This window comes from Sminthopsis crassicaudata, chromosome 1 (genome assembly GCF_048593235.1).
Source record: "Sminthopsis crassicaudata isolate SCR6 chromosome 1, ASM4859323v1, whole genome shotgun sequence".
Classification (NCBI taxonomy): Eukaryota; Metazoa; Chordata; class Mammalia; order Dasyuromorphia; family Dasyuridae; genus Sminthopsis; species Sminthopsis crassicaudata.
Window position 1 is genome coordinate 429,064,898 of NC_133617.1, and position 19,389 is coordinate 429,084,286.

Genomic DNA, 19,389 nt, shown 5'->3' on the forward strand with positions numbered 1-19,389 from the left:
TCCTGTATTCCCACAGTGCCCTTTATATACATGACAAGCCTGAGGGAAGAACCTCCACTGGCACCATATGGGGTCTTCCTCAACCTTCTCATGTCCCCACATCTCATGAGTTCTGTTCTCTTTACTTCCTGAAACCCAGAATCAAAGCTGCCCTCATCAAGCTTTGCCTTGGGCAGCTAAATGGCACCACAGTGCATAGAGTTGGGGGCCTGGAGCCAAGAAGACCCATAGTCCTGAATTCAATCTGGTCTTAGACACTTACTCCTCATCTCTAAATGAGGTGGAGAAGGAAATGGTAAATCCCTCTAGTGTCTTTGCCAAGAAAATTCCAAATGGAGACATGAAAACATTTCTAATAACTAAACAACATTTGCCTTTCCCCTCACCTTTAACTCCCAAGTAATCAAAGGAATTAAAGCTAGAAGGAACCTAGACTAAAAAAAAACTTAATTGAACAGATAAATTAAGTCAGGTCTAGAGGGACAAAAGTTTAGCTTTAGACTCTGTAAATTAGAGACCAGTATTTGAACCTACACCAATAAGATCATCACGCTAGTGCTGAAAGGTACCTCAGAGACCATGTAACGCAAAGGTTCCTAACTTTTATTTTGGCATACAGCTAGCAAGTCTAAGATAAAATTTTAACTCAGGTCCTCCTGACCTCCTTGCTAGTACTCTATCTATTGAGCCACCTAGCTACCCCCTTTTTTTTTTTTTTGAATCAGTCCATTCTCAAAATTATGATTTTTTAAGTGTTTGAAGGAAATAATTAATTTCAATTAGACTTTTGTAAAAATAATGATTTAATTTTGGTCCCACTTAAACCTCTCATTTTACAAAGTAGGAAACTAAAACACAGTCTTAGATTCATTCAATTAGGAAGTATCAATTGGTATTGGAACCCATTCTCTGACTTGAGAAATAATGCTCTTTCCACTATGTTACACTGCTTTGGAGGAGGAAAAGTTGGTAGTGGCTTGTACTAGTTGGCTGAAATTTCTATCCATTTGAGTCAGAAACCAAAGAGAGTGGGACTTGCAAGGATTTATTGCAAGGATGAGGGGATATAGGGTAAGAAAGAATAATTCTTCTGATTTGTTAGGACCAACCCCAATCTTGTTAATTAAATTAAACAAACATTTACTAAGACTCAAGTATATATAAGACACTACTCTAAGTACTAGGAATACAGAAGAGGAAATAAGCCTTTCTGTATAGTTAAGGAGTTTGCATTCTGTCGTCAAGAATGCAACAGGCACTTTGTCCTTCATTCTTAGATTTAAGTGAGAGATAATTCTAGGAGGGAGAAACCAACTATGGGGTGGGGGAAGTTATCAGGAAAAATTCCCCATGTAAAATAACACCTGAGCTGAGCTTGAAGGAAGTTAGAGATTCTTAAGATGAAGGGGAGAGTATATATGAGATAGCTGGGTGATACCATAGTTCACAGTGCATTGGACCTGGAGTTAGGAAAACAACTTCCAGAGTTCAAAACTGGCCTCAGACACTGATTAGTTCTGTGACTCTTGGGAAGTCATTTGTCTGCCTCATCTGTAAAATAAGCTGGAGAAGGAAATGACAAATCACTACAATATCTGTCAAGGAAATCTCAAATAGGGTCATGAATAGTTAGACACAATTGAAATGACATAACAACAATAACAATAAAAGGCATAAGCTATAGCTCAAGCAAAGGTGTGATAATAGGAAATAAAATCTTAAGTTTAAATAATAGCTAGTAGATAAATTTGAGTAGACTATAGAGTATCTAAAGGGAAATATTAGGGATAATTTGAAATAAATCTGAAAAGACTAGATTATGAAGAACTTTACATATCGAGCTGAAGAGTATATATTTTATTCTAAGGTGCCTCTAAGAATTCTTGATCAGGGAAGGTCAGTCCAATGTCTTTGGAATATTAATTTGGCAGTAATTTGAAAGATGGATTAAGTGAGAATAGATTGACATTATAGGATGCAATAACAAAGGGAAGAAAGGCCTAAACTAGAAAGAGCAGAGTCCTATTCTACCATTCATCCAAATGGAGAACAGACAGAAGTGTGAGATGTTGAAGCAGTAGGGGAGATCTGACAATTGAGTGGCTTGTGAAGGAAAGGGAACATTCAAGGATGACTGAGATTTTAACCTGGTTTAAATGGAAGAATAATAGTTTTAAAAAGAGGAAAGTTGGAGATGGGGGTCAGTCTAAGGAGGAATATAACTTCATTTTGGATAGGTTTTGTTTGAGATGATGATGGCAATTCAGAAAGTTATATCCAGCAAATAGTTACTATTGGACTATAGTTCAGGAGTGCTGACTTTGTAAAATAGAAGGTTTAGAAATGGAAGGGAATTGAGAAGCCAACTCCCTCTTTTTATAAATAAGGAAACCGAGGCACACAGAAGTTAAGTGACTTGCTCAGTAGCTAGAAAGTATCTGGGATGAAATTCAAACTTTGATCTTTATGACTCCAAGTTGAGAATCATTTCTTTAGAGATAATAATGAAATTCATGTAAGATATTGAGATTAGCAAAGGAACATAGAAAGAAGTAGACATCAAGCAAATTCTTAGGGGATGATTAATAGGAGAGGGATGATGACCTTGTAAGATACAACTTTTCCAAAGATAGGAAGAGAACTGAGGGAGAGATGTGTATTAAGAACAAAGGGAGATAAATTACAGGGGGTTGAGAACTGATTGGTAAGTGAGGAAAGGGAAACATGGAATGTTTGTTGTCTAGAGTTTGACTATGGAGAGATGGGAATTGGAGCTGTGCTTTTCTTTGGTATGCCAGGTGAGAAAGATGAGAAATTTGTAGTCTTAGAGAACTGCCTAGAATGCTAAAAAGCAAAATAACTTACTTAGTCACACAATAAGAATAAGAGGTGAGATTCAAACCCACAGATTTGAGTCCAGCTTGCTCTACTATGTCGTTTCCTTTCTGGCTGCATTAAGAAGGTGGCAAAGTCAAGTGAAAAATGTGGGCATCTTAGTAGGTAATAAAGAAAGGGCCATTGTGAGAGACAGACAGACAGAAAAAGAAAGAGAGACAGAGACACACACAGAGAGACAGAGAGAGCGAGACAGAGACAGACAGACACAGAAACATAGACACAGAGAGCTAAACAGAGAAACAGAGAGACAGACAGACAGAGACAAAGACAGAGAGACAGAAAGACAGAGACAGAGACAGCAATATAGAATGAGAAAGGGAGCAAAAGTGAGAGCAAAAGAGAAAGGGAGAGCAAGAGACAGAGACAGAGACAGAGACAAAGAGAGAGAAAAAGAGAGAGAGAAGAGAGAGAGAGAGAGAGAGAGAGAGAGAGAGAGAGAGAGAGAGACAGAGAGACACAGAGAGACACAGAGAGACACAGAGAGAGAGAGTTCATAAGGAGCTCATACAGGGATAGGGTCAAGATATAAGAAGAGAGGTTGACAAAAAGAGCTACTTCTTCCTCAAATAATAAAGCAAAGGAGAAAAGAATGGCTCACAATGAAGAAGGGTAATGGTTGTACATATATAACCCATATCAGATTGTTTGTGGTCTTGGGATTGGGGAGGTAAGAAAGGAAGGGGGAAAATTTTGGAACATAAAATTTTACAAAAATAAAAGTGGAAAGCTATGTTTACATGTAACTGGAAAAAATACTATTGAGACAATAAGATGGGTTTTGAGGTGTAGAGTAGGAGGAGCAGAGGGAACTTACAGCATGACCTCTACTTTCCCCATAAAGTAGGAGGGTGTCATCTGTTGAGAAGGAGTGGGAAAGGGAATGAACTTCCTCTGCAAGGAGAAGAGAAAAGATTTGGAATCACTGTTGAGGGGAATATGATATCAAGTCAATTAGGGAAGAATATAAGAATTGTCATGCAGCAGGGAATGTGATTAGATAATGCAAATTGTAATGGGCCTTGGCAGTATAGTTGAGTTATTTTCTCTCAAGGTATTCTGTAGCATTTGATTAGGAGTGGAGAGAGCAGAGAGCCCTTAGTATTTGTTTGAGACTAGTTCTCCCTCTGTGACAGTGGCTACTTACAATCTTGACAGCACTACTAGCTGGCCTTAACGCTTTGACCTGCTCTGTTTCCAATGTGGGTTGGTTCAACCTTCCTCAAGGAGTTTGGTGGTCCCCCTGCTACTGGAAACATACTGGTGTTTGACTTAGTGTAAATGCCTGCTTGCCTTTACTTCCATTACAACCCAGAACTCAAACAATCTACCAACCTCAACCCAAGTTCCACCATGTACAGCAGGGAGGTTGATAGGACAAGGGGGCAAAATTATTCAATGAAGAAGAATGACCTGATCAGTCATAAGGTCAAGAAAGGAAGAAAAATTATTTTTGAGCAACTTCATGCACTTGGACTTTAGAGTGGGACAGAAGGACTAGAGGTCATGGTGAGATTGAAGAATAGGTTTAGGAGCAATAGGCAGAAGGAAAATAATAATAGCAATAATAATAGCTAAATATAGCTTTAAAAAAAGATTTTTAAAGTGTTTTGCCAAGATTATCTTATTTTATCCTTACTATAACCCTGTGAAGCAGTTATTAGTTTTATTCCTATTTTATAGATTAAAGGAAAGAAACAAATAATTAAGTGATTAGCACAGAAACTGGGCTAAGTGCTTTACAAATATTGTCACATTTGGTCCTTAAAACCTTAGGTAGTGGGTGCTATTATTATGACCATTTACTGATGAGAAGACTGAGGCAGATAGATAGGGGTTAAGTGATTCTATCTACTTTATCACCTAGTTTTAGCATAGGGGTTAAATGACTTATGCAGAATCATTTAGCTAAGTAAATCATTTAGTAAGTAAATGAGTTGCATTAGATCTCAGGTTTTCCTGAATCCAAGTGCAAGCTGCCCATGGAGAGAATGAAGGACAGGAGATTATGATAAGAGAGAGAAATTTCAGAGTTTAATACTATTAGGGTTAATAGTGAGATCTAAGATGTGGTCATTCCAATTAGAGTGAAAATATAAATTATAGGGACTGAAGAGGTTAGAGGAGAAATCAGTGTGCATATTGAAATCCCTAAAGGCCTTTTACTGAGAAATTTTAAGGAAGGAGGGAGAATGACACAAAGCCTGGTAGGTGATTGAAAGGAGGATCTGAAATGAATGGTATAGACAGGGAGAGTGCACCTCAGAGGTAAATAAATTTTCTAGTGATTGTGCAAAGTCTAAAAGTAGTAATAAAAAGCAAGGTGCATATTTGTTCTTCCTCCTTGCCCTGAATATAGAGAGGTACAAGAAAAGGAACATTCAGTGTTGGAGCACAGGCAGGGTTACAGTACCTTCAGCAGGGAGCCAGATTTCTTTGTATAATTAATGATGGAAAGAGTATGAGGTGCGGAGAAGTAGGGTGGATGGAAATTTGTTAATAAAAAGGGAAGGAGGTCCAGAAGGCACGGTGAAGTTGAATGATATTGGAGAACAAGGACTGGGAGGTCTAAGATAGGTTGGGGATGATTGTATAGGGAGAAATAGCAGAGGGAAGAAATTTTTGCTTTAGAAGCATCTATTCTGAATCATAGCGATGAAGGAACAAGAAGTGGGAGTTTGCTAAGCATATGATGGGCAAAGAACCAGTCAGTTGGGGAGCCTCCAGCCTCCTGTGATGAATAAGCAAAGCTTTGGTGCATTAGTCGTTACCAGTTACTATAACTTGCTATTCCAAATGCTAGAGAGCTCAGAGTGTAGGTGGCAGGTAAAGAAGGCAAGTCCTGTCCAGGTGTCATATCATAGCTATGGCTTAGATGGACTGAACTCATTTTCAATGCCAGCCCTGTAGGCACATCCCAAGATGTTAGGTGATAAGGACAATCCAGAAAGTAACCTGAACATGTCTCAAATGCTTGATTTGCAATCTTAGTCTCTCAAAGTGTAGGCCCTTTGATATCTTTGTGGCACCAAAGTTTGAGATCCCTAATGTTATCTATTCAGATTTGGGACCCTTTGATTTTATTCCTCCTACTGCCTTTAGCTCCTGGAGGCTTGAGATTCTCTGGTGGATGATAGCATATTGGTAACTATATTTTGATTGGCCTTTGTATTTAAGATGCTCAATATGTTTTTCAGAAATGGAGGTTGAGATCCTGAGCCAGGACTTCTTTATCATGCAAAAATGACATTATTGCAAGATGTTTGTTTGGGTAAGTTATATGGCATATTGAGTGATGCTTGTCTCTGCTAGGGAATATGAGGCTATGCAATTCACACCTACTTTTGGAATCCAAGTGAATGATTTCATTCTGACAGGCAGGAATGACAATAATAGACTAAGGCATCTTATGTTCAGATAAGACACCGGGACAATCAACTCTCAATTCATTTTTTTAGATATAGATTTATCCGTTCAAATTTGGTTTGTAAGCTTATAAAACCAAATCACTTACCTTTCCTAGTCTCCAGTTTCCTCATATATAAAATGAAGTGATTTCAATAGATGACTTCTCGGGTCCTTCTCAACTCTATTTCTAGGTCCTAAGTGTTGACTCATTTTGCCCCCACATGGGGGTTCCTTTGGGAACATCAAAATATAAATTGCTTTTTCTCTTATCTCTTCAGCAGGAAGCTTAAAGGATCATAGATCTAGAGATGGAAGAAGACTACTATGTAGTCCAACCTCCTCATTTTGAAGATGAGAAGGTGAGGTTTAAAGAGGACAAATGACTTGGCTAACATCAAACAAGGAGTACATGTCACTGGTGAGATTTGAAACCAGATTCTTTGAGTGGAGAGTCAGCAATTTTCCTGCAACTCTGCCCTGTGATATCAACTCATTAATCTTGATTGCTGTTGACTCTCTATGGCCTTAAAACTTCCCAAAGGGAACCTCAGAGGCTATCAAATCCAACTCTCTCCTATTACTGATAATTAAACTGAGTAGGAGAAACGTCAAGTGACTTAGCTACTAAGTATTGCAGGTGGTATTTCCTCTTTCCCTCTCTTCCTTCCTTCCTCCCTCTTTCTCTTCCTTCTTTCCTCCCTTCCTCCCTCCCTCTTTTCCTTCCTTCCTTCCTTCTTTCCTCCCTCTCTCCTTCCCTCCCTCACTTCTTTTCTTCTTTCCTGATTCCAGGGCCAATGCTTTATCCATTGTACTACTTAGTTGTCCCTCAGGTGGTATTTGAATCCAGGTCTTCCTTATTCTTCACCACATTGAACAGTGTCACCATCAATATGATGTCAATATTAGAACATTGGGCTACATTAAAGCATCCAAAAAAGAGGAAAAGTCAAATCCACTTCTGATCAAAGAGTTCATAGTCTGGCAAGGAGATATAAGACAGAAAAGAGATTCTTTTATAGTGCATCTAGTATTAATTAGGGTGAGACTTATCCCAGTTATGTATTAGTTCAGATTTAATGTTAGAATGAAATGAAGCACTTGTGGGTCATTGAACCATTAACAAAGGGATGTTTATTTAGTCTAACACAACAAGGACATGCAGGAAAGCTCCAGTGGCACTTAGCTTTGGTAAACATGGCTCCTCTTGTCTTTATATAGAAAGTGGTGGGCTCAGCAGCAAAGAGAATAGAGAATCATAACATCTTTAGGCATCCATAAAGTCTGAAAAGAACAGATCTCCTATGGATGTGACTTATTATGCCCCTAATTGACCCAGGAAAACTCATCCACAGAACCGGATGCCACCTTCTGCTGCAGCAAGGGAGTTAGAGATTGAGTCCTGTCTGTCTCTCCATCAGCCAATCAAATCTAAGATTTATTTCATTTTAGGAAGAATTTCATCTAACCCATATTGGGGTGATAGAAGTTTGGTCCTGTTATATACACTCAATCATACATGACATATAACAGGACTAGGTTATCTTTCCTTCCAGTTTTAAATCAGTGATTCTATTATATATGTATACTTACACATATAAAATATAGTTATACACATTTATGAAGATATTTTTTTGGCTTTGCATGAATATTCCATACTTGGAGCTGAAGTTAACTAAAGTTCCATTTGTAAGAGATGCAGTTCAGATGCCAGCAGCAACCTGAAGAGGGAGGAGGAATTACCAGATGGAAGACAGACTCTATTTCCTTCAGGGATTTATGTCTTTAGCATCCAAACCACTTCTGTAGTTTGAATCCTATTCTTCAGCTGTGACACTGGGATGGGTGGGATGTGCTGAGCTTAGTTCTGGAAGCTGTCTGGAAGTGATGATGGATTTCCAGAAACAGATACTATTTTAATGCCTCAGCTTTATATCTCTCCTGGGAGATCTTTTTCATATGCCAGATGGAACAATGTCAAGGGATTCCCCTCCTGCTCTGCCCTCTCCTTAACTTTAACTAGTTTCTTTTTGTTTCTTCATGATCAACTTTGCTATCATGAATATGATTTGGGGGCCTTTAATAATTGTATGATTTTCATTGGCACTATGACTGGACTCTTAAAACAGTAAATTTTTCTACTGTAGTAATAAAAACCCCACAGTTAAGAGATGTTAATGAAGAAATAAAGTACCCCAAGTCAAGGCTCCTCAAGTCCAATTGATTACTATGTATTTCTACATGTTCTCAATTTTAAGTTCTTCAGAATGAAAGGTGAATGATCCTTATTGTTTTGTATGTAACAGTACAGATTAGGACAATTTATTTGTGGCAGGTTTTCTTTAAGGATAATAGATGTTGGTAGCGAAGTGTTAGAAACTAGATAGGCAACTTTTATTACCTGGAAAATACTCCACAAATTGTTAAATGAATGATCGTATGCTAAGTGAAGTGAATAGAACCAACAAAACATTGTATACAGTAACAAGAAGATTATGTAATGATTAACTGTGATCAACCTGGCTCCTTTTCACTATGAGGTGATTCAGGCCAATTCCAATAGATATGTTATGGAGAGAACCATATGCATTCAGAGAGAGGAACTATGGGGGATTGAATGTGAATCACAACATAGTATTTTCATCTTTTTTGTTGCTCTTTGCTTGCTTTTCTTTTCTTTCTCATCTTTTTCTTTTTTTATTTGTTTTTTTTTTTCTTGTGCAGCATGAGAAATGTGGAAAAATCTTTAGAAGAACTGCACATGTTTAACCTATATTGGATTAGTTGCTGCCTAGGGGGCAGCGTGGTGGGGGGAGAAGGAAGGAAGAAAATTTGGAACCCAAGATTTTGCAAGAGTGAATGATGAAAACTATATTTGCATGTATGTTGAAAATATAAAGCTATTATCAAAACAAAAAAAATAAAGGAAAAAAATAACAATCCAGTTCTCCAAAGAGGAAATAAACTAGATTTATCTTTGCAAGTAGCTGGACTAGAAGAAACAAACAAATAAATCCTTTGATTTACTTAAAAATAAATAAATGAATGATCATAAAATATATAGCCTTGGGGGGCAGTTAGGTGGTGCAGTGGATAGAGCACCAGCCCTGAATTCAGGAGGACCTAAGTTCAAATCTAGTCTCAGACACTTAACACTTCCTAGCTGTGTGACCCTGGGCAAGTAACTTAACCCCAATTGCCTCAGCAAAAACAAAACAACAACAACAACAACAACAAAAACAACAACAGAGATTGTTCCTGTCTTATCTTTAATAGGATATATTATTTGACTTATAACTTCCGGTAGTTGTGATGGGTTTGCATGGAACCATTCACATTCTCCAACCTGGTATGTCTTGTGACCAATAACATAGATTTGAGTTGGCCTGGCTTAATGTTGTCTATTTTTATGAATTATAAGGGTATTCAATCAGTCAATAAGTAGATGAAACCAGTGGTATGTGCCTCATTGACATCAGTTTCTAAAAAATGAGCTAGTGACTCATAGATTAAAAAGAGTTTTTTTTAACTCTAATTTTTTATTACAAATTTAAACATCAACAAACATACTTTATAATTAGGAATAGGAAAGAAGTTTGTGAGTGAAACTGTGAACTTCTATAACTTCATAGTTTTTTAAAATATGTATTAGATAAAGTAATAATTCTTCCTTTCTTGTCTCTGTCCCCTATAAAACTTCTTTTTGATCTCTTCCATGTATTTTTTTCAAAGCTTTTTATTTTCAAAATATATGCATGGATAATTTTCAACGTTCCCCCTTGCAAAACCTTGTATTCCAAATTTTTTCCCTCCCTTCTCTCTACTCCCTTCCCTAGACTGAAATATATGTTAATCCAAGATATGTTAAACATGTACCATTCTTCTATACATAGTTCTATACATAGTTCCACAAATATCATGCTACGCAAAAAATCAGATCAAAAAGGAAAAAAAATAAGAAAGAAAACAAAATGCAAGTAAGCCATGTCCACAGTATAATCTTGCTGTTGCTGTATATAATGATCTCTTGGTTCTGCTCATTTCACTTAGCATCAGTTCATGAAAATCTCTCTAGATCTTTCTGAAATCATCCTGCTGGTCATTTCTTATAGAACAATAATATTACATAAGATTCATTTATCATAACTTATTCAGCCATTCTCCAATTGATGAGAATCCTCTCAGTTTCATTTCTGGATACTACCAAAAGAGCTGCTACAAACACTTTTGCACAAGTTGGTCCTTTTCCCTTCTTTATGATTTTTTTAGGATACAAGCCCAGTAGAAACATGGCTGAATCAAAGAGTATGCACAGTTTGATAACCCTTTGGGTATAGTTCCAAATTGCTCTTCAGAAAAAGGTTCAATCAGTTCACAAAACTCTACCAACAACGTAATGGTGTCCCAGTTTTCCCGCATCCCCTCCAACATTCATCATTATCTTTTCCTATCATCTTAGCCAATCTGAGAGGTGCATAGTGGTATCTCAGAGTTTTCTTAATTTGTATTTCTCTGATCAATAGTAATTTCGAGTATCTTTTCATATGAATATGAAGAAACAGTTTTAATTTCTTCATCTAAAAATTGTCTGTTCATATCCTTTGACCATTTATCAATTGGAGAATGGCTTGAATTCTTATAAATTCTTAAAAATCCTTATAAATCAAATTTATATGTATTTCCCTACATATTTTAAAAATGAGGCCTTCAAAAAGTTTCTAATCAAAATCAACTCGTTATGACCAACAGGGAAGTCATCAAACTTGGTTGTACAGGACAGAAGCCTAATCTCTTGGTTTTATGATCTTTACTTTTAATAGAAGGATAATCTTAAAATCAGGGAGCACACATAAGTGTGCTCTTACCTAAATTCATGAAAGCTGACTGACAAAATTCTGAAGGCTCCTTATAGGTTTGATTTTCTATATTTTGATCTTCTATAAAACTGGAATGATCCCAATCTGTACTAATGGTTACCTTGAGAATTCCTAGACATTAGGTCCTGGGAAGACAAAATAAAAAATGTGATGGTAACTGCTTTCTAAGAGCTTACATTCTTTGTAGAGGATTTAAAACAAACAGATAAGGACAATTGAGGAAGGGAGTAAAGGAGACAAAAGAGGGATCAGACAATGAATTCTGTGAGTACTAGAGAAAAGAGAGAACATCAATAAGTCCAAGAGGAAGATTGGTGTAAAGGATCAGGAAACACTTGCAGGAAAGTTAAGCCAAAACTCAGCTGAGAAGAGAGATAAGAATTTTTAAAAGGCAGAGATGAGGAAGGAATGTTTTCTAGGTGGAATGGCTTCTGTGAAGTAGGGAAGTGGGAGATGGAATTATCAGTAGATGCTAGTTATCTAGGATAACTGGAATACAGAATGGATTAACAAGAAAAAATGTGTAATAAATAAGAAAGGGAAATTGATACTGGATTTTAGGACTTACATGTCCATCTAAAGAGTTTGCATTTTATCTTAAAGGCAATACAGAATCATTGAAGCTTTTTAGGCAGGGGAATGGCATGGTCCATTTTATTTTGGCAACTGAAGGACTGAAGAAAGAAGTGATAGAAATTATTTTCTAATAATAACCTGTTATTAATTATGATCCAGACATTTTATTTCCTCATTCAAGGACTGGCCTCTCTAGGTCAGTTAGCCAGTCTCTGAAGGACATAGCTGACATATGAGTTTGCCCTGATTGTTGGGGAGCTTCTCAATCTTTGGCAGGACCCTGCCCAACTAGGAGAACTTGCTTCTGTTTAGATGATAAACAGAATCTAATATAATCAAGCCCTTGCACCCAGTTCTCTTGAAAATCAATCAGAATGGTCTGGGTGGAGATGGATTCCTCTGTATAGATTGCTAAAGGTGGCTGAGTCACGTGATAAAGCCACATTTTCAGCGGTGAAACTGACCATCAATTTGATTATTAGCTAGCCTAATTAATAAATTGATTAATAGTTATCCAGAAACTCTGATTCTTTGATTTTTCATTCATTGTAGAAAAGACTGATGGCAGAAGGAAGAGTGATACATTTTTTTTCCCTGCCACTAACTAGTAAAGGAACTCAATTTTCTTATCTGGATCTCAGTACTCTCATCTGCCAAGTGTTGAAGCACAAAATTTTCTAATTCCAGATTCAATGAAATGCTAATTCAGCAAATACTTATTAAATCCCTGCTATATGCTAGGCATCAGAGATACAAAGACAACAATGTATCCTTATGGACATCTAAGTGGTTCGGTGGTTAGAACACGGGACCTGGAGTCAGGAAAATCTGACTTCAAATCTGGTCTCAGGCACCTACTAGCTATGGAATCCTGGGCAAGTCTTTTAATCTCTACCTCAGTTTCCTCACCTGTAATGTGGATCATAATAGCATCTAACTTCCAGGGTTCTTATGAGGATCAAAATGGGATAATTATAAAATGCTTAGCACAAGGCCTGGAATATTATATATTTATTCCTCTTCTCCCCTTATTTTCTACTCGTTAATATGGATAATAGAATTACCTAGTATTATATACATGGGTCACAAACTTTTGAAGAATCATTGACCACTTAAATGATAAATTATTTCCTTCCTTCCTTCCTTCCTTCCTTCCTTCCTTCCTTCCTTCCTTCCTTCCTTCCTTCCTTCCTTCCTTCCTTCCTTCCTTCCTTCCTCCCTTCCTTCCTCCCTTCCTTCCTTCCTCTTTCCTCCCTTCCTTCCTTCCTTCCTTCCTTCCTTCCTTCCTTCCTTCCTTCCTTCCTTCCTTCCTTCCTTCCTTCCTTCCTTCCTTCCTCTTTCCTTCCTTCCTCTTTCCTTCCTTCCTCCCTCCCTTCCTTCCTTCCTTCCTTCCTTCCTTCCTCCTTCCTTCCTTCCTCCTTCCTTGCCACTCAGTACCGAGGCCAACACTTTTAACCTTGGATATCTTTGCCTTTTGTACCTGTTGTTCAGAGAACTGTAATCAAACCAATATTGCTGTTGTTTCTGGAAACGAATATTAATAGTGTTAACCATCCCTGTGACTCCTTAGACCAGAGCACCTTTTCTTGGTCAGAACTCCCTTCTATTTATTCTTTCTCCCTATTAGAATATAATCTTTTTGAAGGCAGAGAAAATCCCACTTTTTAATTTTTGTCCATAGTACTTGACTACTTAGGATACATCTAATAAGTACTATTCATTCATTCATTCAGGAGAGGGAAGAGTAAAAGATGACTCCAAGTTTATAGCCCTGGGAGACCAGCAAGATGGATGCCATTAACAGAAAAAGAGACTTGATAGGAATAGTTTTATTAGATATAATAAAATCATAGCTTGGATGCTGGAAGGAACCCCAAAATTCATCTAAGTTAATCCTCTTGATTTACATGTTAGGAAACTGAGGCCTAAAGAGATCAAATGAATTTGTCCAAGGTCACTCAGGTAGATAGTGTTAGAGCCAAAGGGTAAATTCTTGGTCTACAGATCCTGGCTATTTATAGTATATACCTATTTTGAGGTCTTGAGGAAATCTATGTAAAGATATCCAGAAGGCATGTGGAAATACATACATACATACATACATATATATATATATATATATATATATATATATATATTATATAAAATACTATAATTTTGGGAGATGAGGAGTCAAGATATAGATTATTAAAATGAGGATATATATATACATATATGTATACATATGCATGTGTACACATATTTATTGGTTGATCAGTAAAGATAGATGGATATGACTCATCTGTTTAGAGCTGATAATTGAAGTCATGGGAAAAAATCAGGGAGAAGACCTAAAACAAATCCTTGGGAAATACCTGTTTTTTAAAGGGAGTCAAGAGGAGGATGAGGAAGCATTAAAATAAATAATTTGTTAGATATGATCTAAATTGCAACCAGGTTTTGTTTTATTCTTCCAGGTGGTTATACTCACAATGCATCCAAGTTTGAGAAATGGATTGCTGCTAGAAATAGAGGGACCAGAATTAGTCATAATTTCTCCCTCTACTGTTGGTTGACACATCCCTGGACCCATTTGGAAAGATGGGGGTGGTACTGGGATTGAAGAGAAAAGTGGTTTTTTCAATTGTGTGAAAACAATACTGGGAAATAATATTATGCTTCTTTTCTACCCTCCAACATAATTTTTTATCTCCCTCTCTTTTCTCCCCAATATACACAGGGAGCAGATTCCAACAGGCACCAGAATGAATGGATCTTCATTAGGCAGCTGCATGTTCTTCCTGAGATTCTGAGGTCTCTGGGTAATCTGTCAAAGTTCAGTAAATTCTGTGATGCTCCTGAGAGAGGATTGCACAGCCCTGGGCTTATTGATGGATGATAATTATTCCATTTGGAACAAGACGACTATTACCTTGATGGAAAATTTCATTTATAAATCTGTTTCTTTCACAATCCCTTCAATAGCCCACCTCCAGCATAGCCCCTCTGTGATGAAGCTTTGCCAAGATCTCCTGCCTGCCCTGGGCTTTAGCATTCCAATGATCTAGAGGGACTTTGGGGAAGATTTGCAACCCACACCCTTCTCCTCATCTGATTTTTCACTCACAATAGATTTCAGGGACAGGGGATCATTGACTAAGAACTTCAAGGTTTTTGTAGATAAGGGGACACTCAGAAAGAAAGAGTTCCCTGAGAAGAGAACTTGGTCCTGATGTAGTAAGTTTGGGGCAAAGGATAAAGTAGTGAATGAATTGAATGGTGGGTTATTTATATCTACATTTTAGCCTCCCCCAACTTTGTCTCATGTCATCCCTGACCCACTATCTAGCTGAGTGATCACAGGCAAGCCAATCCATTTCTTAAACCCTGAGTTTCTTCATTTGTAAAATATGGGCTTAGACCAGACTAGTGGTATAGCCAAATAGAAAAAGGGGGAAGTAAACCTTACATAAGAATACCACAGTAGATATTAACTAAGAAAAGCACATATAAACATTGTGTTTGATTATATTTTTATTTGGTTAAATATTTCCAATTTCTCCTCTCCTGTCCTCTCTTGTCCTCTCCTGTCCTCTCCTCTCCCCTCCCCTCCACTTCTCTCCACTGTTCTCCCCTACTCTGATGTCTGGTCCCCTTCCCTCCCTTCTCCTTATCCCCCTCTTCTCCTTTCCTTTTCTCTTCTTCCTTTCTTCCCTCCTTTTACCTTCTCTTTTCATCACCCGAATCACCACTTCCTTTCTTCCTTTTAACAGAGTACCTCCTCACACTTTACAAAAAACAACCCTGAACCTTTTTGCCACATCTCTTTCATCCCACTTTTACACTTCAGTATCACCTTATGTCCTCTACCCAGGGAAAGATAAGCTCATCCTTTCCCTTGCTAATACCAACCTCTCTTTTTGTTTCCTTGATCCACTCTTCCAGTCTCTCCCAAGAGTTTGCCCCTTCAATCATTCTATCTCTTCCTAAATTTCAATCCTTCTTAATCCATTGGCTCTTTCCCTGTTGATGCAAACATTCCCAGACATCTATCCTTACGCGCACACACACACACACACACACACACACACACACACACCCCCTTCTCTTGACTGTATTATTCTCTCAAACTGATATCCTACTTCTTTTCCTTTTTATAGTCAAATTTATGGGGGAAATAAGGGGAGTAAAGAATTTCCTGCTTTCATTTCCTTCAATTTCTCACCTCATACACAGTCTCTTGCAATTGGATTTCCAATGCCACCAGTCATTTGAAACCATACTCTCCAAGGTCACCAATAACTATTATATTTGCTAAATCCAATTTTTTTTAAAACTTTTTTTCAATTCGAAGCTCTGGACTCATTGGGTTTTCCTGAGAGTGCTCTATTATGGTTCTCTTTTGATCTGCTGGAGAGTGCTTTATTAGCATGCTTTGCAGATTTATCATCCATGACCTGCTTCCTGTGTGTTTGTTTCCTAGGGTCCTATCCTGCATGGTCTTTTTTCTCTTTCATTCACTAACTTGGTGAATTTAACTGCTTATATGGATTCAGCATTCATATCTTTTTCTTTCAAGGTCATCACCATAGTTCTAGTTAACCAGGCTCACAGCCTAGGAGTCGAATTCAATTTTTCACTCTCTTTTACATTTTCCCCCTTCCCCTCCCCTATCAAATGAGATAATTCTTGGAAAGCTCTTAGACAAATTCTTGGCCCATTGGAGGTGCTTAATAAATACTTGTTCCTTCCCTTTCCCATAAGTAGTCAGTTGCCAAGTGAATTAGTAATTAAATTATGAAATGGGGACAGGCACACCCAATAGGTTCTTTGGGTACTCATTAGGAAAGATCAGATTAGCAATGGGAAATGTGGCAACAACTGCATTTTAATATGGTAGAAATTGCTGTTTGTCCTTCATTATCCTAGAGGACCATGATTTAAGTTTTGGAGGGATTTAAGTACCTCACTTTCCCCTCCAGAGCCATTTGGATTCATAAACAACAAAAAGTGGGGAAGAATACAGAAGCAGACAGTGTGTCTTGGAGAATGGAGGAATGGGATGATGAAGGAAGGCAGCATGGAGAAGAGGATGGGTAGGGGGAAAGGCTCATGTATATGTTAAGAGTTGGCAGTGTTAGGCAACATGAATCCAATGGAGATGGGAGAGCACCAGGGGAGATGTATGAGGGGAAAGAGTTTGAGGTCTCATTTTTACAGTGCTTTGGGGAAAATAGACCAACTCATATCTGTGCCATCTTAGGCTGAGTTCATTAACATATCCAAATCATCTCAAAGTTTTCAACAAAACTTCAAAGTTTTGTTTCAAAGTTATCAGCACCTTATTGATGCTCTGCTTGTCTGGAGCTATGGAGATCTGCATTTTGTTTGGAATTTACCTGTCATAAAATTAGAAATCTTGACAAGCACATATTACCAGGATATGAATTTTAGTTAATAGATGATGCAGCTTGTAAATTAAGCTCCTTTGATCTTTGGAATGGTTTGTACATGATTTCCAGATTTCCCTTTGCAATCTAATTTATTGCTAAAAGTTATTGTTTAGGGATGATGGTTGGGGGGAAGGGGCAACCAGAACAAGGTATGATTTTAACACATCAAGCCCTTTCCTCAACTTTTCTTGCATGTGTCCTTTTATCTCTACTCAGAATACAACTATTCTAGATCTGGCTCTCCTCATCTTTCTCTCAGGCTATTGTTTTCAATTCTTTTTTAGGTCCCTCTGCTTCTTGTCTTTTCTTTCCCCAATATATCTCCCATACAGTTGCCAAAAGTATTCCTAAAATGCCGGTTTGAGATAAAATGTAGATCTTTACCTCTGCTTAGGAAGCTTAAGTAGTTTTATATTGATCTTAGGACACTATAAATTCCACTGTTTGGTATTTAAAGTTCTTCATAATCTGATAATCCATCTCCAATTTTTTTAAAACTGATTATTCATGATTCCCTTTCATACACTCTACATCAGGGATTCTTAAGTTGTGGTCCACAGAGATATTTGGACAGATTTCAGGGATCTGTGATAGCACCTATGGAAGTGAATCAAATAGCATTTATCTCAGACACATATTTGGATGCAAACTTCCTCTTTATTGGGTGATAATGGGTTGAACCTGGGACAATGAAGTGAATTATGGGACCAGAATGCATCTGTCAGATAAATAAAACCATGTTTGTCTTTTGTGCTTCTCTCCTGCTTTCTTTTCTTTCTCTCTGCCCAGATTGAGTACAAGGATTTGTCATACAGGGACTGAAGTTTGAATTCCAGCTTTTGTAGTTACTATGACCATTGGATCTAGGGCAAATCTAACTCTGGAGGGCCTCAGTTTTATCATCTGTAAGATGAGAGGCTTAATTAGATTATCTCAGAGGTCCTTCCTGGCTTTAAATCTTATAATATCCTGAACCTCATGCCTAAGTTTTCATCTCATGTCCCATTTTTTAAAACCTTGCTTTAAGTTGGTGGTCACTCAATATCATTTATTGTTAGATAATAATTGGCCTAAGTTGCTGCCTTTTTCAGGGTATTTAATTTTAACAGGAAAAATTTGAAAACTGAAAAGTCTTCAAGACACCAAAAATTGTATCTTTAGTGGTTGAATTTTGGGTACCATGAACAACAGTGGGAGGAAATATATTTAGGACTGGTTAAGAGTGTGCTAGTGCCCCTTCAGACAGCATCACAGAGGCAATCTTTTCTGATTCCAGGATTTCTTAGATGGCAGGATTTATTCATTAATATACTATTTCAGGTTTTATTATCCCAAGGAGAAAAAACAGAATCTTAGAGATTCATGCAGTATTATAAAAAGACGAGATTTACTATTCTCAAAGCCTTACTAGAGTGAACAAGGAAGAAAAAAACACACTAAATTAAATTGACTAAAGAACAGATAACAGAAAATTTGGCAGCATAGATGCTCTGGCAAAGGCTAAGTGGACTGGGAAAATACTTAAATAGGGAAGAAAAGGAGGAAGGGAAGTTATAGAAAAGTGTCTCCTCTCTTCTCTACGGTGATATATATTCTGCCTTCTCTGACCAGAAACAGCTTCTGTGGGTCATTTATCACAAAGGCCCTATAAAAAAATCAAGCAAGGAAGTGAGAGTTTTAGGAGGAATTATAATGCTTCTACCCTCTCTTTCTCTCTCTGAATCATCTCTGATTATGGCCCTGCTGGAGAAGCTGCCTTCTTGGTTCATTCTTTCATCTTTCCTTCCCAAATCTCTTGAGATTTTCCCTTTCTTGGGGTAGACCAAAATTTACCAAGAGAAAACTGGACCTATACAGAGTTTTCCAACTGCCAGAGGCTAGAATTGCTATCGGGCTTCAGGGGAACCTAGGTCACTCTAACCCTAGTGTATCATATTCTCAGGTCATTTGCAAGGGCTTACCTGAGGCATGTGCAGCTTTGGAAAGGAGCCTTTTATCATTTGTATTGTTATTAAATTGTGTAGTTTCTTTATGACCCTGTGAAGCATATGGCAGACTTTTTATGATGCTCTGAACCATATTGTCCATGGGGCTTTCATGGCAAAGATACCAGAGTGATTTGCCATTTCCTTCTCCATTGGATTAAGAGATGAAAGGACTTGCTTAAGGTCACAGAACTAGGAAATATCTGAGGCTGGATTTGA

At 37.6% G+C, this 19,389-nt stretch overlaps 1 long non-coding RNA gene across 2 annotated transcripts in view; it reads left to right on the forward strand.

Annotated features, from left to right (window-relative positions):
• Window positions 1-15,811, forward strand: part of LOC141554878 (uncharacterized) — a 91,807-nt gene extending 75,996 nt beyond the window's left edge. Inside the window, exons 2-4 of one of the 2 annotated variants that reach the window (XR_012485996.1) lie at window positions 6,093-6,166; window positions 6,582-6,721; window positions 14,473-15,811. This is a non-coding gene — a long non-coding RNA (uncharacterized LOC141554878). The remainder of the gene's footprint in view (window positions 1-6,092; window positions 6,167-6,581; window positions 6,722-14,472) is intronic. The other variant, XR_012485994.1, reaches the window with a different exon arrangement.
• The last annotated feature ends 3,578 nt before the right edge of the window (window positions 15,812-19,389 follow it).